The sequence below is a fragment of the Ochotona princeps genome, chromosome 5, assembly GCF_030435755.1.
Source record: "Ochotona princeps isolate mOchPri1 chromosome 5, mOchPri1.hap1, whole genome shotgun sequence".
NCBI classification, from domain to species: domain Eukaryota; kingdom Metazoa; phylum Chordata; class Mammalia; order Lagomorpha; family Ochotonidae; genus Ochotona; species Ochotona princeps.
The window spans coordinates 45,527,246-45,554,555 of record NC_080836.1 but is presented as its reverse complement, the minus strand read 5'-3'; the positions used below and the strand labels follow the sequence as shown (position 1 = coordinate 45,554,555).

The following is a 27,310-nucleotide window of genomic DNA, read 5'->3' as shown; positions in this document are numbered from 1 at the left end:
TTCCCCAGTAATACTTGTTATCAGAACACAGGACCCTGGAGGCTCACAGAGGGTTGTGCTTTAAAGATTGTAGCAAAATGACAATTCGATTGCTTTCTCAACATTTTAAGTGATCATAAATAAGTGAAATGAAAAAGGAAAAACTAAATGATTCCAAAGATGCCTGACACATGGTCCTAATACGAAGTTCTACTTATACGAAAGGCGTCTAGACTCAGTCACCAGGATGTGGAGCAGGAATGGTCAGTGTGGCTTCCATTGGTTGAAGTACTGGGAGAAAACTCCACATGAGCGTTTAGAGAAATCTTAGATCAATGTTACATTTCTCATATTGCATCTCTCCTAGGTAGAGTAGTTGGAAAATTTTCTGTTCAATTATTTAATTAATGATTATTTCCCTATTGACTTTATTCTCCATGAGTATACAGACCATGTCTACCTTTAGTCTTAATCCATTGTTGATAATCAATCTATTATCGTGGCATTAATGTTGTTTACCCTTACCTATACGCTCTTGTAATTTTTATGGTGGTTAATTAATTAATGCATAGTAACCATAAGTAATATTGCAAAGGAGGAGTCTTGGGAAAAATTTATCATATACTTACCAAGCAGAAAACCAAAATGTGATTCCAGACACTAAAATTCTTCATCTTTTCATCTTGCCTGTCATATTAGTTCTATAATAACTGTTTCTTGAAATAATAATAATGTTGATTTATGTTTTTTATCTTGACTAAATGAGAGATCATTTGAATTTTTCCTCAAAATTATCTCTAAAAATGCCACTCATATTTTTCTAACAGTGTTGTAAGAAAATGGTGGTAGCCAACAGTCAAGCTTCACATAACTATTGTAGAATTTCTAAGAAGACATCAAAGAAATTTTTGCTGTTCAGATTCAATTTGGTTAAAATTGTCATGATTTCCAATTAAACACATTTTGCTGTAAATTCACACAAAATATTGGAAAACATGGAATATTTTGTTAGTGTTAATAAAAGATGATTTCAAACTGAGAAATTCCTATGAATGACTTTCCTAATGGATTTTTTAAAAGTTTCATCAGTGTCCACATATGGAGTTCTGGCTTTTAGACAATCTATACCTCCTCCTCAGGTCTTTATTACTCTGTCTATGGAGGCAGATAACTCTGATAACATTCTCTGAATTTGTATTTATCATGCATTTTAAGCTTTGTTTGATTATTGCTTCTGTTTTAATAGATTTCTGCAGGGAACTGGCAAGTTTTACTGTTTCATTAACGATATAAATCTTATAAAAATACAAGGCATTGTGTATGATTATAATACAATAGCTTGTTTCAACATTGTATTACACAATAAAATACAGTAATGTATAAGATGTGTTGTTGCTTTTGGTTTCATTCATTAACGCAGAGGATCTTGAGTGGCACAGGGAGGGAAGGGACTGCATTCTGAACCAAGGCAGCAAAGAGCTGCATTCAAATGCTGGTGATTCCAGACGTTTTCTTCTCAAGAGTATCAAGTTCTTCATTTCCAATACTAAGTTCCTTTTTCAAAGGTTGGTGTCTTGACATATGAGGGTATGTCAAACAGAATGTTGGGGTGGGGGGAAGGAAGGGAGAAATAATTTTATTCTGTAAAAATTTTTTAAAATTTGTGCAGTTTTTCTATTATATGCATTTTCATGAACTTTTGGAAGATTCTGCTTATGCATGGATGTTAAGGACCAATCATACCAATATCCAGATATCAGTGAATTTTTCTAATATAGTCATTTTAAGGAGAAAAAATATCCTTTCTCAATATCCAGATTCCATTTAAGTGATACTATCTCTCTATGAAGAAATAGAATGAGCTATGGTGAAGTGACTTGTGTAAATGATCGCTTTCGGGAGGCACCAAGGGGACAGAGACTTGTCACTGCCAAGTAAGTCACATTTAAATTCCCTCAAGCCTTGGGAAATAATGTGAGGGAAAGAGCAAAAATAGCAGTCATTCCTTTGGACTAAGTCGACTTGTAGGCCTCTTGAGAGCGTCGCAGCAGCTGTGAGTTCATCTGTATGCAAAGAGAAATAATAAGAATCCTCTGTATTTGGCACATGGTGCTTTTCTCTGTATCAGTGCACTCATTGATACATTTTATGCTGAATCTATCTGTAAGGAAAGATCCACTATGCACACTGTCTTGTGAACGGCCAGAGATGTTTATTGAAGATGCCTTTTCTGCCCGTAATACAGAAAATTGCAGGAGCACACAGCCATACTTAACCAACCAGAGTGAAACTAGAGGCAGCTGGATCTGATTGAAACCGTGGCAGGAATTGAGATTGACAGAGTTGCAGGGCTGGGAGGTTAATGAATCCATAGTCCTGCCTCCAGGCAGAACTGTCCTGAACCATTCCAGGCAAATGACAGCTCAGCCTCTTGAAAAAAAAAAAAAATCTCTGTACCAGGCTTTAGTAACTTATTCTTGTCTAAATGTTCTTTTCCTCATAAAGTTCTGAGAGCAGTTTATGTCCATACTCGCCTCTGTTTAATCTCAATATTGATAGATATACATATAGATATATGAAAGAATATATATGTATATAAAATGTATATCTATGAAATGTGTGTGTATATATATTATATATATATGAAGTAATAAATGGACGGTCATGTCAAAGATGATATTGAGAGCTTTAGAAATGGTCCACAGACATGGCTATTATCACTTTTCCAGAGAGCTGGTAGAAAACAAAACTTAACAAACCTGTTGTGTGCTTTAATGATCTGAGTTTCAGTAGTAAGTCCTACTAACATGGCTCATTAAATGAACTCATGTTTTGCACCTCAGACCAAGAACTATGGATTTGGAAACATTATCCTGAGCTAAAACACAATCCAAAAATAGGTTCTTCCATGAAAAGAAATGCAAAACCAGTCACAAATGGCCCAAACTGCCTTCCTGACTGTTTTGTGTTCAGTACTCCAACCTATGGCTGCTTTTGATAGTGGATGACAACCTGCCTTTTGCCTCTGGAACCTGAGAGTGATGGGTGTATTACTGCTATGGAGAAGAGAGTAGATTTGTGGAGTAGCATATCAACTCCGTCTATAACTTACCAGTCATGTGGAGTCCAGGAAACTACTTGATTGCTGGGCTTCATTACCGTCACCTGTAAAGTAGGATTCACAATATTTATTTCACATTATTTTCGGAAGAGAAAATTGTGTAACATTGGTAAAATCATTTGGGAGCTAGAGGTCTGAAAATAAATGTTAGTTGGCTGTGAATCTTATCTGTCACATGCTGTCTTTCCTTGTTTCCGTTTCTTGTAAGTTCTCAGAAATGACACAAACCTGCCTCTTGTGACTGTCGCTACATTTTTTTAAAGATTTATTTTATTTTTATTGCAAAGTCAGATATACAGAGAGGAGGAGAGACAGAGAGGAAGATCTTCCATCCAATGATTCACTCCCCAGGTGACCGATAGGGCTGGAGCTGAGCCAATCTGAAGCCAGCAGTTTTCTTCCACGTCTCCCACGTGGGAGTAGGATCCCAAGGCTTTGGGCCGTCCTCCACTGCTTTCCCAGGCCACCAGCAGCTGCCGGGATTAGAACTGGCGCCCATATGGGATCCCGGTGCTTTCAAGGTGAGGACTTCAGATGTTAGGCTACTGCGCCGGGCCCAAGTGTCACTAGATTTGTCTCTACCATACAAGCCGATTGGGCAGGGGAAAGGGAACTGCGAGAGCAAGGAGCCCTTCTGATGGCAACTTCAAGCTGCTACTTGGTGTTCAATTTGAATTTCTAAAAATCAGTACAAGTTATATTTTTGCTAAAGAAAAGCAGATGGAACTCAAGTTGTAAAACACTACATTCAGTTTACTAGGCCATTGTAAACTTCGTGCAAAGGATACAAAATTGATTCAAAGATTGACTACATTTTATTTCATGGAAGTAAGAAGGATAACTGTCATTTACTGTTCAGTAGAAGACACTACTGTCTTTAGTACCTGGGATATAGTTCAATTAAATAGGCATGTTTACCTATATAAAATAAATAAATGTAGAGATACATAAGCTATAACTCAGAATTCTGTAATCCAGAGACAGCCATTGATAACATCCACATATATTTTGATTTTTTTTCCTGCACATTTGACAGGACTGCTTTCAAGTCCAAGTGCTGTAACTTGCTAATTTTTTTTAGCAAGTTCTTTAATTTCTTTGAAGTCTGTCACTGTGTCTGTAAACTACTACTACCACCTTCGTGGAGTTACCGTGAAGATTAGAAAACTAATGCATATAAATTCCTTATACTATATGGGATACATTGTAAGATGTTGGTCAGGTCTAATACTGCTACTGCTGTTATCTGTATTGTATTTTTAATGGAAAATAAGAGTGCCAGAAGAGATGAAAGTTATAAACACTTTGTTGTTTTCTGGGCTAATGGAGTCCATATAATAAAGAAGGCCATACATTTTTACTTAACAGTAACATTGACTACTTCATATTTACAGTGTAGTCCCAGCCACTATGATGCCATAACTTATTTAATTCTTTGGAGACAAACCTATGACACAGATACTACTACTATTATTATTCCTATTTTATAGATGGCAAACACAAGGGAAAAATCAGGTTAAGTCACATGTAAAGTCTAAGCGGAGAAGCAAATCTGGAATGTCCATTTTTCTAAGTGGTTACAGAAGACATTAATATTTAGCAGGAATGTGTGTAGATCTCACTGTTAAAGCCAGATATTCTGAGGTCATCAATTAATAATTAACTATAAGAGGGCTAAACAGATAACTAACAAGAAAAAAAAAGTAGAAAATAAAATGTTTCACAATGTTCCCAGTTGGTGATTTATGCCCAGTCAACAAAATTACAGGACCTCACACTCTTTCTGTTTCTTCTGGACTTTTTCTAGGTAACTGGAAGTGGTTGGGCAGCCAGCAGTGTTCTAGGAAAAATAATCCCTTCTAACTCTTGGAAACAGAATGTGTTGTAAGAAATATCTTTGGCATAAAACAAGGCTGATGTGGATTTGAAAACATAAGTAGATAAGCCAAACCTTTTAAGTCTCCCTTTTCCTTTGAAATGAATTCCAGAATATGTTTCATTTTTTGAAATATAGCATTCATTTTTATCTTTATTTCCACATGATATTCCATTGAGTTAATAATACTGTTGAAATAAAATAACAGGATCCTCTGTATTCCCAATTGAAGACGATGGTTCCATGTTGTCTGAGTTGGTCTACTCATCCATTGTTAAACAGTGAGGTGGATGAAGAAAAGGCTCTGAAAACCACGGGGTGAGCAAATGAAACAACTAATTGTTGTCAAGATTTAAGGAAAATGGCTATGTTCATATACATTGCCAAGGAAAGTGTAAATTAGTATGTTTCTTTTAGAAAGCAATTTGGCAATACTAACAAAATGCACTATAAATGTCATATCATTTGGCATAGTTCTCCCTTCCCTGGGATTTTATCCTGAGACAATAATTAAAGATAAAACATATATAAATGTTGCAAGAATTCAAATGTACTGTTAATTACAACTGAATCCTCAGGAGTAAACTGATTGTTCAATAATACTCAACCGAATAAACAGGTATCTGCTCAATATCTTGCTCCTTCAAGAAATTATAAACATGAACTATATATAGCATATAAAATGAAAAGCTAAAAGCAGAACACTGAATTAGTCAAGTAGTTTAGTTTTTATTTTAGCATACAATGAAAATAAAGTAGAAGGTAAGATTGAATAATGGAAGTCACGGTGTTACAAGCTTGACAATAGCATACTGGACTTTCTACCACTGTCTAAACCTACAATGCCAGGATGCACTTAACTGGTAGAGTGACAGACTTGTGACTGTTATTGAAGAACTATACTGTTGTAATAACATAGGGGAAATCAGTGGAGTAGGGGATGGAGAGCGTGGAGGGGAAATCCCTGAACCTACTCTGCAACTGCATCATAAAAAATAAGTAGATAAATATGTTCTATATATTTTTTCTTCTTTTATTTCCTTGAGTGTCACTTGGGAAATGTAGCACAATTATAAACAAGATGAATATATGAAAAAAGCGACTTCTTGGTCATGAGAGGAGCAGGTAAGTCTTCCTTTCCCCTCCTTCAAAGACAAAGTACATCAAAAGCTGGAGGAGTGCCAGTTTGCCACGGAGGGATTTGCTAAGGACTTACATATGAGTTAGTCACCAACTGAGAGAAGAGATTGTAGATGAGATTCTGGAGTAAGGTCTTCAATTTATAGGAATATTTTACTTCAAAAATTAGGCTATGGGCCCAGCACGATAGTGTAACAGTTAAGGTCCTCGCCTTGAACGCACCAGGATCCCATATGGCCGCCAGTTCTAATCCCGGCAGCTCCACTTCCCATCCAACTCCCTGCTTGTGGCCTGGGAAAGCAGTGGAGGACGGCCCACGGCCTTGGGACCCTGTACCCGTGAGGGAGACCTGGAGGAAGTTCCTGTCTCCTGCCTTCGGATCAGCGCAGCACAGGCCATTGCGGTCACTTGCGGAGTGAATCATCGGATGGAAGATCTTCCTCTCTGTCTCTCCTCCTCTCTGTACATCTGCCGTTCCAATAAAATAAATAAATCTTTTTTAAAAATTAGGTTATGCCATGTCTTGAAAAAGAAGACAAAGCACCACAGTAGACACCACCGCCCCTCTCCTTCCCCGGCACCAGCTGACCTCCTTGATGAGCAAGAACTTTCTGTTTCCCATTTTGTTAGCTGTTCAGCTATTAATTTTTTCTCTTTGTCTGACATATTGTTGTTTGTTATCCACAGCTGATTCTCTAATGCACTTTTTCTCTCATCCTGTTTCTATGCCACTTAAACACACCATGGCTAACTAGTTACATTTTCGTGTTCAGTGCAGAACAGAACTGAAGACTAACTCAATGCTGATTTTAAACAACATTTTAGTTACTGAATTTCTGAGAAGCACTAAATGATCATGGCTTTGTGTCACTAAGAATATCTTCTAATTATTCTCATCTTGCTTTCAAATTTTCTGTTGCAAACAGAAGATAGGCTTTGAATGTCCTTATAATTATATAGTTTAAATAGATGGTTCCTGGGGAAATTAACTGTTATTTTCCACCTGTTAATAAGAATTCTTGTCATTTACTTTGCATAGTGGGATCTTACAGTTGAATAATATTTATATTTTTCTATTGTGTTGAAGTAAAATAGTAAGATACCCAGATACCCACTTTGCATTAATGCTGGTCATTCATTCTTTGTCATTCATTTGCAAATTCTTCCATTACTAAGTGGGTCAGTGCCTAAGGTGCTTCTGATATTAATAAATATAATTATCAAATGGATTTTTATTTTATTCTAAAGTCTTGATAATGGACAAGGGATGTAACTTTATTCTTTCAAATTTGGACATTTAACTTATAAAAATACAATCTTAGCACAGAAATGCCTGCTTCTCCAAATGGGAGTGTAAGACCATGGGATGTTCCTTCTGTTTAAGGGTGATGTGTGACTCATGCCTGCTTGGCTGTGAGAGGGGACTGCTCCAGCAGCATTGTCATGGCAGAACATGAAAATGTTTTGCTCTTCATTGAACAGTTCTCAGTTGGAATACTACAGAAAGCAAAATCTTGCCTTCATCACTCTCTGCTTTTCTGCTCTGGAATATGAGGATTCTTCATTTCCAAACCACTTCTAGGTGTTCATATAAGTCCACAGTAAAGATGATTATTTTATATATATAAAAAATAAAGGATACCACATTGTGGTAAAAACAGAAAGATGTTTCCAAGACAGACATGTCTAAGTGATTCATGCTTTGACACTTGAATGTTAATTGCTATTGACTATGACTGGTGAACAATAAATTAAAACAGAAGTGGAAGGTTTTTACATCTGTACCAACATCAGGCCCTGAAAGCTTCAAGGCAAATACTGGGTATCCCCACTACCATGATGGTGGAATGAGAGGGTGCTCCCACAGTGTTATTCTTGTGCAGTGACTCTTTAGAAAACTCAATATTAAAACTTGTAAACTCATAAGAAAGAAGTTTATTAGGTTCATGTCACCGCAATGGTGGTTCCATATGCAAAACTTGCATTTCCACAGTTTCTCAGTAACAAAGTCTGTTGTATAAAGCACAATATATTTGTAATCTTCTTATACTTTATTAAGCAAGGCTGAACAGCCTCAAGGTCAGTCAGACTAGTTTCTGGCTTCTGTGCAAAGTTAGCCTCAAGCTATTTAAGGAATATCTGGCTGCTAGAATACTTGTAGTTCATCACTAGCAAGCATGTGCTTTTCAGATGTGAACCTCACTCCTGGCTCCATCTAGCTTTTTCATTTTTATTTTTCATTTAATTTATTTTAAAACGCTTAAAAATGCTTTAAAATGTTTAAAAATCTTCCTATGTTAAAAATCAGTAATACACCATAAATTACATGTAGTGCATATTGGAATACAAATAAAGACTAAATAATTTGTATAATCATTAGGGAGCACAAAAGACTAAAATTATGAAGCAGGCTATTGCCTTAGTTATTATGCTGCAACAGAATAGCAGAAACCATTAAGATAGCATGATTTGTTAATGCACACTATTCCTCACATTGATATAAACAAGGAGCTAGCATGGAAAAATGAGGCAATTTCAATTTGGGGTTGTATTTGAGGTAATTCTAGTGACATTTGCTTATAAACTAAATCCCAGTGTGTATATCTGTATAAAAGGGATATGACACTTTGATAACTTTCAATCTTTTAAAAAGTGTATTTATTTGAAAGCAGAGAAACATAAAGATGGTATTCTTCATATGCTAGTTCATTTGTCAAAAGGAAACAACGGTTAAGGCTAGGCCTGGGGTGAAGCCAGAAACGCAGTTCAGGTCTCCATGCAGGTTTCAGGATCTCAATTTCTTGAACCACTCTGCATTCTCCCAGGACCTGCATTCCCAAGAAGCTGGAGTCAGGAGCTAGAGCCTGGCATTGCCCAACTATTCCAGTGTAGGATATGAGCATCTTAGGCATGAGGCTAGTTGCCTACCCCTATTTCAATATTTAAAATGGCATACTGAAGCTAATTTACGGTGCTAAACCTCATGAAAATAGTTATGGCATATAAACTAATACACAGTGAAACATCTGTGATTTCTGCATGGATCAACCATACACTGCTAAATCTAGTACCCTAATACATAATCATTCATTTACTTCCAAATATTTGAATAAGCTTAAAATATCTGTATTAAAGCAAAAATTTTCAACAACTTAGTGGGAAATGCACCTGAAGGAAAAACTATACCTTGTTTCATAAGAATGTTTGCACCAAAGTAAACTTACATCTTCATTCCATTTGCTGTTAACTTTTTGAAGTATGCTCATATAATTTTCCAAGAATTAGAACAATATTTTGGATTCACTGTGAGAATTTATATACCTTCAAATCACACTTTCCCTAAACTTCCTTCACAGTCCTGTAATTTTATTGTTTCCAAGCAACCAGCCATTCTTCTATTACATTAGCCACTGAATTGCTATAACTTTCCATTGATTTTCTTTGCTGCATTAAGAATTAACACTTCAGTTAGTTCTTAGAACAGCTATTTTGTTATCATCATGGATTTTGTAGATAAGGAATTTAGGTGACACAGTGGAAATATCTGATCTGTTCCATGACATCTGTGAGGTTGGCTAGGAAGCCATGACGCCTAAGAATGATCGAAAGACTGGGATGTGACTATGTGAAAGCTCTGGTAGCTAAACTGAGTTGACTGAGAGATGAGAACTTTGTGCATCTACACATAATCTCTCTTAGCAATCACGTGATATGACAAATATAAAGTGGTTGCAGAGCATTCTGAGTGCAAACAGGAAATAATTTAAGCAGTTATTTCAATTTTGCCGAGTAGGATCAGACAAGTCTAAACTGCAGCCCTGAAATCAGTAGGATTTGAAATTCCTTGAGCCTCATCAAGGCCAGATAAAAACTTTGAATTCTGCTAACTTCAGTAAGATTCAGTAGGGCAACCCACCACTTGCAACAGTTTATATTCAAATCAGCCTGCTGATTGCACACACACAAAAATAAACTCTGGTCCACAAGCCAGAAAAGGATAACAGTGAAAGAATATGGTTTGGCTCAGATAGTCCATGGGAGAGCTAAAGAAACAAGCTCGGCAAATGGGCTTATGTAGAGATTAGGAGGCAAAAACTTCATGTAAGCTCCTTATCTCAGGAACAATGTGAGAGGACTTTGCCAGTGGCAGTGCAGCCAATGAATCCTCACTGCTATTGCTGCTGCTGGTGACAGGAACACTTCTCACTACCATGCTTACCATGCTGTTTTGACTCCAGACAGCTTCTAACTATCTCTGCACATAGCATCCCATTGACCAAACCTGAGAGACATACCCGTTACTAAGCTTCTAGGGTGATAAGAAGTTTGAGTGAAGGTTCCTTAGAGAGAAGGTTCCTTAGAATCAAAGGTTCCTTTGATTCACTCCCTTTATACAACAAAATAGTTCGCAAAATGAAAAGAGGCTTAAATTATGTGTGGGCAAAGGCATAGCAAATACTCATTAGGCATATTTGCTTTGATTATTTGATAATTAACATGATTAAATGAGTGTATCAGAAATAAGAATTAGTTCAAGCAAGCATCTGCATAAAAATAGCTCAAAGTTTGATCCCTGGCATTAACTCTGAGTAAATCATTTAACCTCTCCAGTTTTGCTGTCACAAACCTTAGACCTCTGTTTTCCATTAAAATTTAACTTCCAACTTCTTTTTCTTTTTATAAAGTTGTTGTTACCACTATTTGCAAAGGCTCATCCACATGGTGGGGCCATATGTCTAGAACTTGGCAGTACCCCCTGCACAAGTAAAGAAACTCTTAATGAACACAGTTGACTTTTTTTGAAGTCCCAGTGGGTTGCTTTATGTGTGTATATAAACAGTCATCATTATAAAACACCATATAAAGTTGGTTAAACTGAATGATGTCATATCTAATCTTTCATTATGTGAGCAGAAATTAGGGGATATTTTTAGACATAGTCTTGTGTTTGTTTTTTTTTTAACTTCAACATAGCTTCATTTTCCAGGATAACCCACAGACTAGGGAACAGCAAGTTTGGGATACATCCTTCCTAAGAAAAGGTGAAGCCTTGGTACAGAAAGGTTCTTTATGAGGAGCTTTCAGAATTTTTCCTTAAATTCACTTCATATGAGTCATTCCTTCCATGGCCTTGATATCACCTCTGAAGATGATCCAAATTTTTCAACATGAATTCTTTTTCTCTCCATATTAGGGAAGACCACAACTGCTATCAGAGGAAAAGCTGATGGCACTCCAGAATTACCTGGTTTTCTCTTTCACAGTGTTATCTTTTGTGAAAATTCCCAAGTGTAATTCTTACAAGGATTTCCCTCTGATCCATATCTTGGCAGCAAATATTGAACCAAGACTCAGTCTTCCAAGATTTCCATCCCAGTGTCTCCCACAGTCCTCCTATGTGAGTGGGACAGAATTTTCATAATAAATTGCTGTCTTGGGAACTCAGAGAAGCATGAGGCTTTTGCCAAAATGTGCTCAGTACAATCTAAATTCCCAAGCGGAATTATGAGCAACAAAATTGAACAATGGAAGTAGGCATTAAGAAATAGCTGTTAGTCCAATAATATGAAATTTCCCATACTTGGGTATTTGGAGTTTTACTTACTCTTCTGAGTCAAATATGTACTAAAGGGAAATTCCCAAGAGATCTGGGTGTGACCACTGAGTCTGTTCCAATCTGTTCCAACCAACATCAGATCAAAACAGGGCTTCATTCATTGAGGACTGAATGCTGTAGGATCGGCTTCGTGATTTCAGGGACACTCACACGACAGGGATATATATTCATGAGCTGCTTCTTCTTCAACCAGCCACATTAAGGTCCCATATTAATTCAATCAATGGTTGTATTGTATCACACAGGCACAATTAAAGATTACTGATTAGTTGCAGATTTACTACAAATAGTCAGTAAATTTTGTGATTGTATGTTACTTGAAACTTTTTCACCAAAATGGAATACATAGCTGAAGAGACCAGTAATAATAACCCATTTAATGAATTTAATGCATTGGAATTCTTCCTATGGGGCCAAGCACAGAATGAACAGCATAACAATGAAATAGCCTGTGTTAGTTTTATGGTAGACGGATTTTTATTGTATCTACTTCCTAGAGGAGAAAACTAAGGTACCAAAGAAAAAAATTCAGTTACATTGCCAAAGTACAGCAAGAACAACTAGCCAGAAATGGAAATGGAACTCAAGTTTGCCCTCATGTCTTTAGGTATTTTCCTAACAAGCTCATGGGATTAGTTACATAGCCACTCTCTGCCTCTTCAATAAATAAATAAATAAATAAATAAATAAATAAATAAATAAATAATGTTTTATGTATTTTATCTAATGATAGTGTTTTAAACAGATAAATAATGTTTTATCTGTTTAATCGAACACACAAGTGCTTCTTGGATTCTTAGCACCTATGCCTCTTCTCCACTCCTACAAAACTTCTTTTATTTTGTAAGCACCTCCTACAAAGTTGAGTCAAATATATTCTCCCTAAACTCTGTGTTCATGTTTGGCTTGCCTGTGTTAAGCTTTCGTGCATGACACCATTTACCTTTGTGGTATGCATTGTGTAACTGCTCTATTCCCAAGTTTCTGGTTAGCTCTCCAAGCCTATGACCACTTCAACTGTTACAGTCTGGGACTGCCTTCATGGGAATTCTGGGTCATGGAGACTGGAAAAGCAGTGGATTGAACGTGATATCCATTGCTGCAGAACAGCATAGCACCAAGGCTTTTCCCACACTATGCTTTCATGCCACTGATGCTCATTTGCCTAAGACGACTGTAAAGAGCTGTCTGTGATACAGACCTGAATTTGATCTGCCCCCTGTGGGCCATGGACTGCCATTCTTGCAGTGGCCAGGTTTTGAAGCTCTATCTGTGGGTACTAGATGGTACATGTGTCAGGGGCAAGCCATTCTGCTCAGTGCTGTTTTACTGGTTTCAAAGACAAAATCATAAATGTAACTCCCTTTCCTTCCCTTAGGTTAGCAATGTCTGTCTCTGCGCATTGCTTCCTAGAGTTGGGGAAGGGGTGATGCATATAGTAGGAAGCTGACCTTCCTCCCCTCTTATTAAATGTATTTTTTTAAATTAAAAGTTGGTAATGGGCCTGGCACAGTAGCCTAACGGCTAAAGTCCTAGCCTTGAATGTGCTGGAATTCCATATGGGCGCCAGTTCTAATCCTGGCAGCTCCACTTCCCATCCCGCTCCCTGCTTGTGGCCTGGGAAAGCAGTGGAGGACGGCCCAATGCCTTGGGACTCTGCACCCGCGTGGGAGACGTGGAAGAAGTTGCTGGCTCCTGGCTTCGGATCGGCTCAGCTCTGGCTGTAGCGGCCACTTAGGGAGTGAATCATTGGACGGAAGATCTTCCTCTCTGTCTCTACTCCTTTCTGTATATCTGACTTTGCAATAAAAATAAAAATAATTTTTTTAAAAAGTAGGTAATATCTAGGTAATGTGATATTTCACCTTACTTATAATGTAGGTTTATTTACATGTGGATAGTTGTTCAAACTGATGTTTCTGTGTGAGGATAATTACTGAAAAGTATTAAATCCTTGTACTTCAGATTTCATTCAGTAATTATTTTAATTATAAATGGATTGGGCCCAGCGGCGTGGCCTAGCGGTAAGGTCCTTGCATTGAATGCCCCGGGATCCCATATGGGTGCCGGTTCTATCCCGGCAGCTCCACTTTCCATCCAGCTCCCTGGTTGTGGCCTGTAGCAAAGGAAAGATGGGAAAATTTTAAAAAACACAGAAATTAAACAATTTTCCGGAACAATCAATGGGTCAAGGAAGAAGTAACAATGGAAATTAGAAAAATTTTGCAGATGTGCAGCAAAGGAAATACTCAGCAAACTGAAGAGGTGACCTACGGTATGGGAAAAAAAATGTTTGTGACCCTTATACTGATGAGGGCTTAATATGCAGGATGCATAGAAAACTCCTTCTACCCAAAGCAGAAATAGATACCCAAAATCTAAAAATGGGAAAACCAGAAACAGCTTTGAATAGACAGTTATCCAAAGAAGTGATAAGCTAACCAACAAGCATGGGACTAGATGCTCAACATACTAATTAGGTGGGAAATGCAAATCAAAACCAAATAAAATATAAAATCTCACGAATTAGATGGCCATTTAAAAAGCAGTAAAATATCACTGTCAAGGCAGTGTAGAATTTGTAAACCTTGTGTCTCACTGGTTGGAATCGAAAACTACTAGTTACTATGAATATCAATATGGTGTTTTGTCAAAAAAATTAAAATTAACCTGTAATCCAGCACTCCCAAGTATAAACACACAAATGTTTCAAAAACAGAATCCCAAAGATATACCACATGTTTTCAAAAAGTTCATGGAAATTGCTTATTATGAAAAAATTGTGTCTGGATTTCAATATTTTTGAACCAAAATGAATCTATCGTTTCATTGATTTTTTCACGAAAAAATTGTTCATTTTAGCTTTATTCATGGATGCCAAGAAGTGGAAGTAGCCCAATGTCTATAAAGGTATGAATGAAAAATAAATATGGTGCACACAGTACGTATAATGGACTATTATTTGATTTTTTAGAAAAATAAATCCTCATATATACTACAATATGGACATTAAGGCAGATGAAATAAACTAGTCACAAATAAAAGATGCATAAACTCAGTTATCAGAGGTATTTAAAATATCTGAGCTTTAAGAAACATGATAAAATAGTAGTTGCTAGGGAATGGAGAGAGGAACAGGAAGTTACTGTCAGTGGGTTCAGATTTTCACGTTTGCAAGATACAAAGTGTTCTGGAGAGGAACAGTGGTGATGGTGCACAGCCTGTGCTTGCTGCCACTGACTGAACGGTGCACTTTAAACGTGATTAAAATCAGGGCCAACATCCCATAGGGTTCCAGTTTGTGTTCTGGCTGCTACACTACTAATCCACCAGGATACCATATGTGCACAGTTCTAATCCTAGTGGCCCTGCTTCCCATCCAGCTCCTTGCTTGTGACCTGGGAAAACAGCTGAGGATGGTCAAAGCCCTTGGAACCCTGCATCTGCATGGGAGACCCAGAAGAGGCTCTGGGCACCTGGCTTCAGACTGGCTTAACTCCAGCCATTGCAGCCACTTGGGGTGTGAATCATCAGACGGAAGATCTTCCTCTCTGTCTCCTCCTCTCTGTATATCTGCCTTTCCAATAAAAATAAAATAAATCTTTTTTAAAAAGACTTAACCCCCAATATCTGTGAGTATAACTTTATTTTGCAATAGGGTCTTTGCAGCTATAATGAAACTATGATAATGCCATTAGGGTCACATTATATAGTTGTTAACCATTAAAAGAAGAGAAGACAGGGGCTGGTATGGTGGTTTTACTGGCTAATCTTCCACCTGCAGCACTGGCATTACACATGGGTGCCAATTTGTGTCCTGGCTGCTCCATCTCCTATCCAGCTCTCTGCTTGTGGCCTGGGAGAGCAGCAGAGCATGGCCCAAGGCCTTGCGGATCATGCACGCATGAGGGAGAACCGGAGAATGCTCCCAGCTACTGACTTCAGATTAGCTTAGCTCCAACCATAATGGTCATTTGGAGGGTGATCCAGAGGATGGAAAAAGCTCTCTCTCTCTCTCTCTCTCTCTCTCTCTCTCTCCTTTTTTCTGCAAAATTGTCTTTCAAATAGAAACAAATATTAAAAAGAGTGAAGAAAAGTGGCATTCTTTTCTTCAAGAAGGTTTGTTATTTCTTTTTCATTTCTTCAGACATATTAGTCATTAAGTAGCATGTTATTAAGCTTCATGTGGTTGTAAATTTCTGAATTTTCTTCCTGTTGTTGATTTTGTTTTATGGCTTAAGGAAATGTATAGTAACTGTGTAACAGAAACAATCATAACCAGATATGAAGATACAATGCAGTATGCATCTCTACTTCCAAAGCAAAGATGGACTCCCAAAGAAGTTTAAATACATCTTGACGATAGGATGTTGGACTCTCTGCCATTGTCCATACCTATAATGTTAGGATACACTTAAACAGTGGAATGATGGGCTTATGACTATTTATGAAGGACTATACCACTGTAAAGATGTTGGGGAAATCAGATAGAAGGAGGGAGGTTGGAGAGGGGGAAGCACAAGTCCCACAGCATATGGAATTGTATTTTAAAATAATAATAACAAAAAAGAGTGAAGACAGAAACACATAGAGAGAGAATGTCATCTGAATACTGAGGCAGAGAGTAAAGATGCATATATGAGGCAACGAATACCAATAATTGTTGACAACTACTGAAGCTATAAGAGAGGTAAGAAGCTAAGAACAAATCCTTTCTTAAATCTCTCAAATAAGACCAACTTGCCAGTAACTTGACTTCAGACTTCCACAGAATCATTGGACAACACATTTCTGCTGTCTTCAGCAGCTAAATTTGTAGAATTTTGTTAATGGTAGCTATATGAAACTAATAGCATGGTATATAAATATGTGTTGAATTTTGTATGCAGTATGCCACCATACAATTTTTTTTAAAGATTTATTTATTTTTTATTGGAAAGGCAGATATACAGAGAGAAGAGACAGAGAGGAAGATCTTGCGTCTGATGATTCACTCCCCAAGTGATCAAATCGGTTGGTGCTGTGCTGATCCAAAGCCAGGAGCCTCCTCTGGGTCTCCCAAGCAGGTGCAGGGTCCCAAAGTCTTGGGCCGTCCTCGACTGCTTTCCCAGGCCACAAGCAGGGAGCTGGATGGGAAGCGGGGCTTCTGAGATTAGAACCGGCGCCCATATGGAATTCCAGCACATTCAAGGCTAGGACGGGATACTGGTGAAGACCTTAACTGCTACACTATCGTGCTGGGCCTACCACCATACAATTTTAAGTAGTCCAAGAAGTCATAAATCTTTGGCTGTGTTTTTCTGTAATATAGCAAAGTGTGCAGTATTATTGCTACCATCATTATGTTTTGATTTCTAAATCCATGTGATGACCAGAAAATTAAATATTTGAATTTATTTGTTCATTAAACATCAAGTACTTAAGAGGTACCAGTTACTGAATGGAGCACAATGGATAAAACTACTGTAAAGGAATAGTGCTTTTCTTCCAAACTTTGGCCATTGTAATAGTAACTATAATACTTAACTGTGATGCCCCCGACATCAAGAGCTCTGAAAACCATTACGAGAGTATTTAAACGCAAGCTGATTTGTTCTGAATAGTACATAACAGAATTGAGATTCAAACCCAAAATAGCTGATACCACATAGCTTTTTTTTTTTTTCCACTGATGAAGTAAGGATACTGTTATTTACTGAAGTTTTTGTGGAGAGTGAGAAGATGAAGCACATTGTCCAGATGTCTTGGCACATTAAACCTTACTAGTGCAGTAGCTGGTCTTCCTCCTTTTCCTGAAAACCACTGCTCAGATCCCTCCTGGCAAGTAAGTTACTAGTTCTGGTTAATATGTTAAAGCTGATGAACAAGAGCCAGGGTGCAATTTTTCATATTTCCCTCCCCTGATGCAAGGACCAAGGAGACTATATGTTCTAAATGGTCAGGTTGCAGATGATAACATTTCAGTCATCTGGGATCCCAGAGCAATGACGTGGGACAGGACCTCTGCCAGTGCCTGGTGGGAACAGATCTTTGTTTTGTGAAGGCATTAAGGCTGAGGGTAAACTTTTGACAGTATCTTATCTTAGTATGTCCTAAGTAATATACTTCTTCATAAAACATGTTCTACAAATGTTGATTTTTTTCTTTCTGTTATCAATAATTTAAGTCACAAGGTTATAGGAAACAATTATAAATTAAAAAATACTCTTATTCTGGATTCTGAAACAAATCAAAAGTTCCTACAGCAGCTGTGAGAGTCACTGTGTCCTATGGAGGGCTGACATGGAACGTCAATTTTTGAGAAAAAGTCACCTCTCATTAAAGATCATTTCTCTCATTTCTCCAAGCCAAATTAAGTTTAAAAATAGCAAAAGAACATTATAAAAATATGTAAATGCTAAAATCCGAACTTGAGGTTTCAGTCACTGTCCTTAACATAACTTGAAGAGGTTTCACTCTTCTTGCAACAGGAAGGAGTCTTATTTTCACAGAAAGTAAAAGACAAAAAGTCTGTCTTATTTTCTGTAAAAAAAAGAAAAAAGAAAAAAAATTGAAATGTGGGAAGAAAGGTGAAAATAAACACAAATCTAAGTTTTCTGCTCAAATTCAGATGCCTGGGCCTACCATCCAGTTTCTTGATGACACATTCTCATTTACTAATGTACTTAACTTGCCACTTTTTCCCAACCCAGACTCCAGTTATTTGTCTTCTCAAAGTCCACAAATAAGTTCTATTCATTCTTTGTTTTATCCATTCACCTGAAATGCTCTCTCATCTTTAATTGGAGAGAAAACTTGGAGTCTGTTTCCTGCAGTTCTTTTGTCCTCTCATATTTTCTTTTGTAATGCCTGGTTACTTTGTCTGTTTATTTGGTCTGCATGCTGTTGAGCAGCAAGGGGACCTTTCCTTATGCTCCACCTCTGTATCTCCTAAGCTCAGGAAGAGCCCTGCATACCCCACTAGCTGCAGATGAACACTTCCTGGCTGAATGGCTGGAAACATGTGTAGAGATGGATGGATAATATAGTGTGAGCAGGGGCAAAGAAAAATTGGAAGTAATTTGAAGTGCGTATCAGTCACTGAAGGCAGATGGAATTGAAAAATCATCTTTTTTTCTGTAAGGCTGAGTATTACCAATTATTGGCCATTAGTATTAGCAATTAAGAGCTACTTCAATACAACTGTCCCATATAGTATGGAAATATATAACAAGGTACTACAAAAACTTTCCTTCTTGGACCTGTACCATGTGTGAGAAAGAGGCTTTATAAATGATATCATTCATCAAGTACTGAATTCTCTGTTGTTTTTTCCACTTTTGAAGAGCAGATAGATAATCACTAACTGATCTGTGTTTTGTCATTTCGCCCAAAGTGTCTCCCATGCTACAGATGGATGTAGCACGGAGAGGTTGTGTGTAACCATGGTGTGTCAATTTATTAATTATGTGATACAAACTCATGTGAAGTGCCTTTGGATGAATAAGTTAAAACAGAATTAAAATATTGGGGTAATTTTTATTCCTAGCTGAAAAACAACATCATGGATGATGTTAAGATTATTCTTTGATGTTCCTGAATTTGAAAGGTGCTACGGTAGAGCCAAGCCATGAACTGAACAGCTTGAGAAGGTGGTACTCAGGGAATGGAACTATTTAATGGGCTCGGTTTATTCATTTAAGTGTTTCTTGAATACCAGGCACTATTTTAGGTACTGAGCAGATGCAGATATACCGGATAGATTTGTTCTCTACAACCATAGAAAGTGTATTCAGTTTGGTGAGATAGGCACTAAACAAATGAATGAATAACCAGGTTAACTTCAGGCAGTGGGAAATGCTATGAAGAAAAACAAAACAGGGTGTGAAACCAGGCAGATAAGGGAAGATTATTGAGGAAAGACTGTGGGGAGGCAGCACATCCACAAGTGTTGAGGAGCCTAAAGGACACAGCTCTGATATGGAGAGTGGATGTGGGCACAGGCTTAAGGCTCAGGTAAGCACCTTGTTTTTGTGTCTCAGGCATAGTGTGAAGACCAGTACGTGAAGAAAAATAAGGGTAGGAGTACGACAAGAGAAGTGGCAGGGGTGGGGCAAAACTGTAGCTATGGCAAGGGGTTTGGGTTGAATTGAAGTGAAAAATGAATGGCACATACTGCCTTCATGGTCTGCCTGTTCCAAGTCAGAACTTGAGGTTCATTATTCTTGTAACTGCTATTCGTATCCACCAGTTTTCAAACAGGAAAATTTAACGTATTTGGGGAAAAAATGCAAACTTGAAGACATTAGCCGTTCTGCATAAATGTATCTTACAAACATGAGATGATTTTGTAAGAGTAGTGTACTGGTTGTCAAACTGAAATCTAAATATGAGGATGAGTAAAGTGTTGTGCCTTTTGAAGCTTTACATACTTGGTTATTATTTTCATGCCAGGTGACATCCACTCGGAACAGAAACCCTCACAACACTTACAGGGGCTCTCCAACATATGTCAATTTCTTTTAAAATCAGAAGAGAAAATGAGCTTTTAGGTTGAAGAAAACAGGCAATATCATCATATGACTACTAAGCCAATCATGAAATATAATTTTAAGTACACACTGTCCTTGATTTACCATGAGCTTATATTTCAAGAAACTTCATTAATGGAAAATTTCATTCACAAATTCAAAATGCATGTAATATACTCAACCTATCAAACATCATAGCTTGGTAATACAAGTCAGCGTACATGGTCAGCAGTTCCTCCTCATCACTGTGTGACTGACGGTCACAGTGACTGTGGCTCACAGTTGCTGACCAGCATCATGAGACAGCATCTGTCTGTTATACACTGCTAGCCAGGGAAAAGATCAAAATTCAAATTCAAAGTATGATTTATACTAAATATTTGTTTCTTTCATACCATTCCAAAGTTTAAAACAAATAGCAACTTCTGTCTGCTTATGCAAGAAAAATAAAAGCTCTTTAATAGCTGATTTGAAGTGATGCAGTTGACATCTATCCTACTTCTCAACTACTAGTAATTCAATTTACACTGAAAGCAAATTGAAATTTGGCCTGGAAGTTACACCTAAAAAGTTTTATAGTAATAATTTATAAGAAATCCATTGTTCACCTACAGTTTGTTTTGCCATATAAGGGAAAATTGTCTGTGAAATTGTATCAGATTTTAAGTAGCATTGTAAGGAAGGTTTTCAAAGTCACTGGTCACAGAATATTCTATTCAGCTCATCAAATTTGCCTTGGCCTAATCCATATTTACCAAGTTACTTCCATCTGACTGTTTTCATCATCTTCTATTATTAAAGGAAGACAGTACTTGTCAGTCTTAAAATTCCCAGAAATAACTCCTTGAGGGAAGTAATAACTACCTGCCTTTCCAACCACGCCTTCTCTGTCCACTTTGAGCCTTTTTCTTCCTTCTGTACCCTAAATATTTCTGCCTGAGGTTTGTCCAAGTCTTTACTTTTCATACCCCTGTCTCTGATATTCTTACTCTATAATTATAGTTATTTCCTCTCTAGGGAAGAATCTCAATGGGTGATTCTGAAACTTTCAAAACTATAGTCTCACATTGCAATTTCCTGTTGTTCTTTCAGAGAAATTGCAATGTGGGCTTAACATATACAAAACCGAAGCACGATTTCCCTAAACAGGCAATTTAATTTCTTCATTTTCATCAATACTTCTGGTTTTGAAATTTGAAGGTTTCTGAATTTCTTCTTTATTCCTTTTGCCCCATGCTCAATACAAGCACATATGCTGGGCTTTTCATATTTCTTCTTTTGTTAAAGATTTTTCCCACTTAATTATTTGAAATTAAAATTGCAGAAACAGAGGGAGACAAGTAGAGAGAACTTCCATCTGCTGGTTCACTTCACACATGGCCACAATGGCCAGAACTAAGGCAAGACAAAGCCAGAATCCTAAAATTCCACGCAGGTCTTCCGCATGAGTGAAAGAGGTCCAAGCACTTGGGTCAACGTCTTTGCCTTCCCAGGTATATACCGGGGAGCTGGATCAGCAGTGGAGCATCCAGGACTCAAACTGGGATGTATTTGAGATGCTGGTGTTAAAGGCACAGCTTAATCTACTATGCCACAAAACCAAGCCCCTCAAAAACTTCTTAGATAGTGTCCTTACAGCCAAATGAGGATACATTGAATTGGGTCACCATTCCAGAGCATGGTTGATTTCTCTTCATATATTCTTTAAAAACTTACATTTGCTCTGATTCTTTGTAGAAGAATGACCAAATTCCTTGATCTAGCATTCAGATATTTAAAAATCTGTCAGACATTTCAAGGTTTTTCACCATTGTTTTACGATTTTTAATATACTTACAGCTGAACTTTATTACTATACTAAATATTTTCCCAAATGTAAGTATTGATATTATGCTCCCTTCATATATGACTGAGGCCAGGTATCTGGACTACAGGTTGAAGTACACATGAGATTCAAAGCTTAGGTGACATTCAACCTTCTCCATGAGCTTTGGCTGGTAGTTCCAGCTAGTTTTGATCTCTTTTGATGGGCACCAAGAAGTAATGGAAAGAGCATTGGTTTTGGAATTTCAAAGTCATTCTTTTAGCTTTGGGATTGTAGAAATGCTGTCTAACTAATTTATATTGCTATCATCGATAAAACAGTAACAATAGAGCTCACCCGTAATTTGAAAAGAAGTCCTGTGTAATGTAATTGATGTCACTAAGAAAAGCTGGTAGAAGATGTTCAAGAAGCCAGATAGTAGAATACTTAGATATAGATACAGAAATTTCCCTCTATGAATCGGGAACCTTAAAGAGTAACAGGCAAGATGATCACAGTTTTGCATTTTGGAGCTAACAGTCTTCAGGGTGTCAATTCATCACAACTCAGGGGCCAGTCCTTTACTCTAATAACTCATAACTTGACTTAGAATGAGTTGCATCAATGCATACATTTCTTGTGCAAGTAACCCTTGAGACTGGAATATGAAACCAGAATAACAATTTCTTATTTACACTGATGATTTAATTGTCAATCAATCTGATCCTTCAATGTTCGTCTTAGCAGGTAGCCATAGAAGTCAGAATGAGAAGGGAAAACGGTTTAAACCTTCAATGGCTAAAATTGCCAAATAAGCCCATCTCTAAAACTGAAAGATGTTCATTCTTAAAGCATACCCTAAGGAGAGGAATCTGCTAACCAGAATAAGAGAGCAAGAGACAGAAGCAAGAGACAAGAGACAGAAGCACAATGAATATTACTGATGCTTCCCTCACAAAGGTGCAAAAGTCTTTGCAATGTCAGAGTTAACTGAGGGAGACATCAAGGAAATGGGGGATAAAGAATTTTAAATACTTATAAAGCTTCTTAGTAACAATGAGAAGCACATGCAAGATGAACCCCAACTGAACTCACTGCTGACCTCTCGAGGGAAACTCTACAGGCCAGAAGAGAATAGAGTGACATATTCCAAATTCTAAAAGCAAAAAACGGTCAGCCCAGAATAACTTACCCAGCAAAGCTGTCCTTTGTCTTTGAGATTTTTGAAATACTCTTCTTCCACAGTAGAGAAAGGCTCAAAGAATTTTTCTCCACCAGACTTGTCCTACAAAAGATATTTAAAGATTTTCTGTTGACAGAGTAAACGAATAGCACCAAAACAAAGGCCAACATGGAGAACGTCCCAATAAAACAACAAAAGAAGACTAAATCAAACAGTGAACAACCCATTGCTAAAATGACAGGTCCAGATCACGACCTATCCATCCCATGCACTTGTTGCCTACAGGAGACACATCTCACCAGCTAAGACAGGCAAAAACTGAAAGGATGGAAAAAGATACTCTAGGGTAATGGAAAAGAAAAATGAGTTGATGTCAGATAATATAGACTTTGATGTAAAAAATATTAAAAGAGATGAACAAGGATACCACATAATGATCAAAGGATCCATTCAACAAAAAGAATTCACCTTACTAGTTTCTTAGGATGTTTTCTTTTTCATCTATAATTTTACTTGGCTTTTCTCGCTTGCTTTTCTTGGCTAGAATGACTGAAAGTTTTTTCTGCTCAGCTTCTTAAAAATTGCTCTTCCTTGTTGCAATCTGTAGTTTTTCGGTTTCAATTCCATTTATTTTGCTGTGACTTTTATAATTTCTTGCTTTCTGTACATTTTTATTTATATTAAGTCCTTGAGATGCATTATTAAATCATTTATTTGAGATGTTTCTAGTGTTTGCAAGCACCTAATGTTAGAAATGTACCTCTTGGGCCCAGCGCCATAGCCTAGCAGCTAAAGTCCTAGCCTTGAACATGCCAGGATCCCATATGGGCGCCAGTTTTAATCCTGGCAGCTCCACTTCCCATCCAGCTCCCTGCTTGTGGCCTGGGAAAGCAGTCGAGGGGGGCCCAGAGCATTGGGACCCTGCACCTGCGTGGGAGACCCAGAAAGAAGTTGCTGGCTCCTGGCTTTGGATAGGCGCAGCACTGGCTGTTGTGGCCACTTGGTGAGTGAATCATCGGACTGAAGATCTGTCTGTCTCTGCTCCTCTCTGTATATCTGACTTTGCAATAAAAATAAATAAATCTTAAAAAAAGAGAAATGTACCTTCTATTACTGTTATAGCCACATCCATGATTTTTGGTATTTTTTTATTTTCATTTCTTCAATTTTTTTCTTATTAATTTCTTCAGTAACACATGGGTTATGCAGGAACGTTGTTTTCTTCAAGAAGGATTTTTATTTTCTTTTTCATTTCTTCAGAGACACACTGGTCACTCAGTAGCATGTTATTTAACTTCATGTTGCGAATTCTTCATTTTTCTTCCTGTTGTTGATTTTGTTTGATGGCTTTTCATTTAAGGGGATGTATTGTCACTGTGAAATAGAGATTTTCATATCAAATGTGAAGATACAATGCAGTATGAATCTCTACTTTCGAATCAAAGATGGACTCTAAATGAAACTGTTAAATATATTTTGATAATAGGAAGTTGGACTCTCTGTGATAGTCCATACTTCAATGTTACAATACACTTAAATAGCAGAATGATGAACTTATTACTGTTTTTGAAGGGTTATACTATTGTAATAATATTGGGGGATTCAGTGGGAGAATTTGGGAAGAATGAAGGGGAAACCCTAGAGCCTATGGAACTATATCATAAAACAATTTTTTAAAAAAAGAAAAAGAAACAAACACGGTAATAGAGAGAGAGCATCCAGCCTATCAGACCTAATAAAGTCCCTGAAATAATTTTCCGCTTCTTTCCTTTACTTACTGAAGGATTTGCCGAAAATTTTTCCAAATATAATAAGTGTAAAGAAGGAAATACTTTCCATAATTCTGTGGATGACTTTATTTCAAAGTGAGTCTGAAGGCGTTGTTGAGAGGAAGAGATGGAACCTCAAATTAATTTTAGCAGGATTATTTTTTGCCTCTTTATGTGATAAAGAAAAACCTATAAACAAGAGAGATGCAAGTCGATTCAGAATCTTGTATCAGGCAAAGTAGCGGGTACAATGGCAAGAAATAAAAGTCAGTTATTTAAATAATTAATTAAATGTATTCATTTGAAAGGCAGAGGAATGGAGAGAGAGAGAGAGAGAGAGAGAGAGAAATCTCTCAGTTGCTCTAAGAGCTGAAGCTAGACCAAGCCATTGATAGGAGCCAGGAACTGAGTCCAGATATCCTATGTGGATAGTAGGGACTCAACTTGAGCCACCTCTTCCCTTCAAGGTGGCAGCTTAACCTTGGAGTGGGAGCAGAACTGGGACTTGAACTTAAATGCTACAAAATGGAATGTAGGCATTTCAATTGGCAACTTGATTGACATATGAAATATTCACTCCTTAACATCTATCCTTAAGTTTTGTATTTCATTTCTATTAAAGTTTATGTTTGTCACTATAGTAATGAAACTGAAAAACTGAAATAAGGCTTTCTATGAGAACATCATCTATGAATAACACACCTTGAACTAGAGCTTGAGAAAGAAATAAATGACAATTTTTATCATTAAGAGGGTACATCTTATCTGAAAAGCATCTATACATTGGATAAGAACCTTATGGGAGACAGCTTGGGAACGTGGCATACGAAATACAGGCCATCAATAGCAAAAGATTTAAATAGTACAAGGTGGCACCAAAAGGGAAGAAAAAGTTTTTATCATAATTATGATCCCATCTTTTTGATAGTGAAGTATCCATTAAAAGAGAAATTCCCAAGACCTACTGACTGATCCTAAGCAGAAAGCAAAATGCAGTTAAGACAGCCTTATTAAATATGTTTCTTCAGCTTTGCCCACATTAATTATACAAGTCACAGAGCCCATCGTAAAATTGTAGACTATGTTGTGACTGCTATAAGCCATTAATTGTTTTTCTTTTTTTAAAAAAAGATTTATTTATTTTTATTTCTTTTATATGCATCTATCTGCTATTAAGCTTATTATAAAAAGGATTCAGGGTGGCTTGCACAAAAGCAGCAAAATAATGGTAAGTGACACCACCAACAAAAAGTATACAGGGGGAAGTCAAAGTCAATGGTGAGAACAAGGAAAGGAAACTAAACGCAAGAGTTGTTCTCATCTACATAATACAAGATTTAGGGATTGGTTTACTTGCAATAATTGGGGTAGAGTAGTGATACAGAGCTTCTTACACAAGCAATTGATCTTTGCTGTACAAGTACATTTGGACTCTTCGTTTGGTATATGCTTGCAATGGGGGAATCTCAACTGAACTTGAACTGTGGTTATGCAACAAGGTGGAGGAATCCACCATGGTGGGAGGGTTTGGGGAGGGGTGGGGAGAATCCAAGTACCTATGAAACTGTGTCACATAATACAATGTAATTAATGAATTAAAAATAATAAATAAATAAATAAAAACAAGTACATTTGATTCCTTTGAAAATCCCAAGATTGTTAGAATATAAAGCCAAGAGAAAATCTGTAGGGAAGAAGGGATACATTAGCACTTCTGAGGTTATTATAGTGTCCTATTTCCTTAGGTCTAACACAGGTACATTGCAACACCAGAAGAATGTTTCACAAAAGGATTTTCATTTCAATTTTTATCTTGACACCCTTTCAATCCTTTCACTATTTCTTCCTTTCTGCTTTTAAAAATCCAATCCTGGTGTGCCTGTAAGACATTCTTGTAAAGGCCAATTCTTGTATTTATTAGCATCGCTGTTTAAAAGAAGAGATACCTAATTTGTTCATACCTCAAAAAATAGCAATGAGAATTACATGCAGCCTTTGAAAGAAATAAAAGAATATAAAATAACCATATGTTACACTTTCATATTAAAAGTTGGTGGCAGGATCACTGAGGGCCACATGGAGCTCAGAGGTCTAAGAGCATGTGCAGTTTTGGTCTAATAAAGCAGGCATACACAGGTGTGCTGAGAGGCACTCCCCAAAAGTTGTGCTTCTACAGAGGTAGAATAAAGCACACTCCCTGGAGCACAGTTGTGGTTTCCTTTTGCACTTAAAAAAATGATTTCCTACTGAATGTAGCTCATAAAAACATCAGGCTGACAGGCATGGAGCCTGAAATTTCTTCTCACAGAGC

The 27,310-nt window shown here is 37.3% G+C and overlaps 1 long non-coding RNA gene across 2 annotated transcripts; it reads right to left on the bottom strand.

Annotated features, from left to right (window-relative positions):
• Nucleotides 1-1,307: 1,307 nt before the first annotated feature.
• Nucleotides 1,308-23,509, bottom strand: LOC131480373 (uncharacterized). 2 transcript variants are annotated; one of them, XR_009245456.1, is made up of 3 exons: nucleotides 23,240-23,509; nucleotides 3,092-3,144; nucleotides 1,308-2,042 (listed from the first exon to the last, which is right to left on the bottom strand). It is a non-coding gene; the product is annotated as an uncharacterized LOC131480373 (long non-coding RNA). The 2 variants fall into 2 exon arrangements; XR_009245457.1 differs by lacking the exon at nucleotides 23,240-23,509 and adding an exon at nucleotides 17,430-18,208.
• Between the last annotated feature and the right edge of the window lie 3,801 nt (nucleotides 23,510-27,310).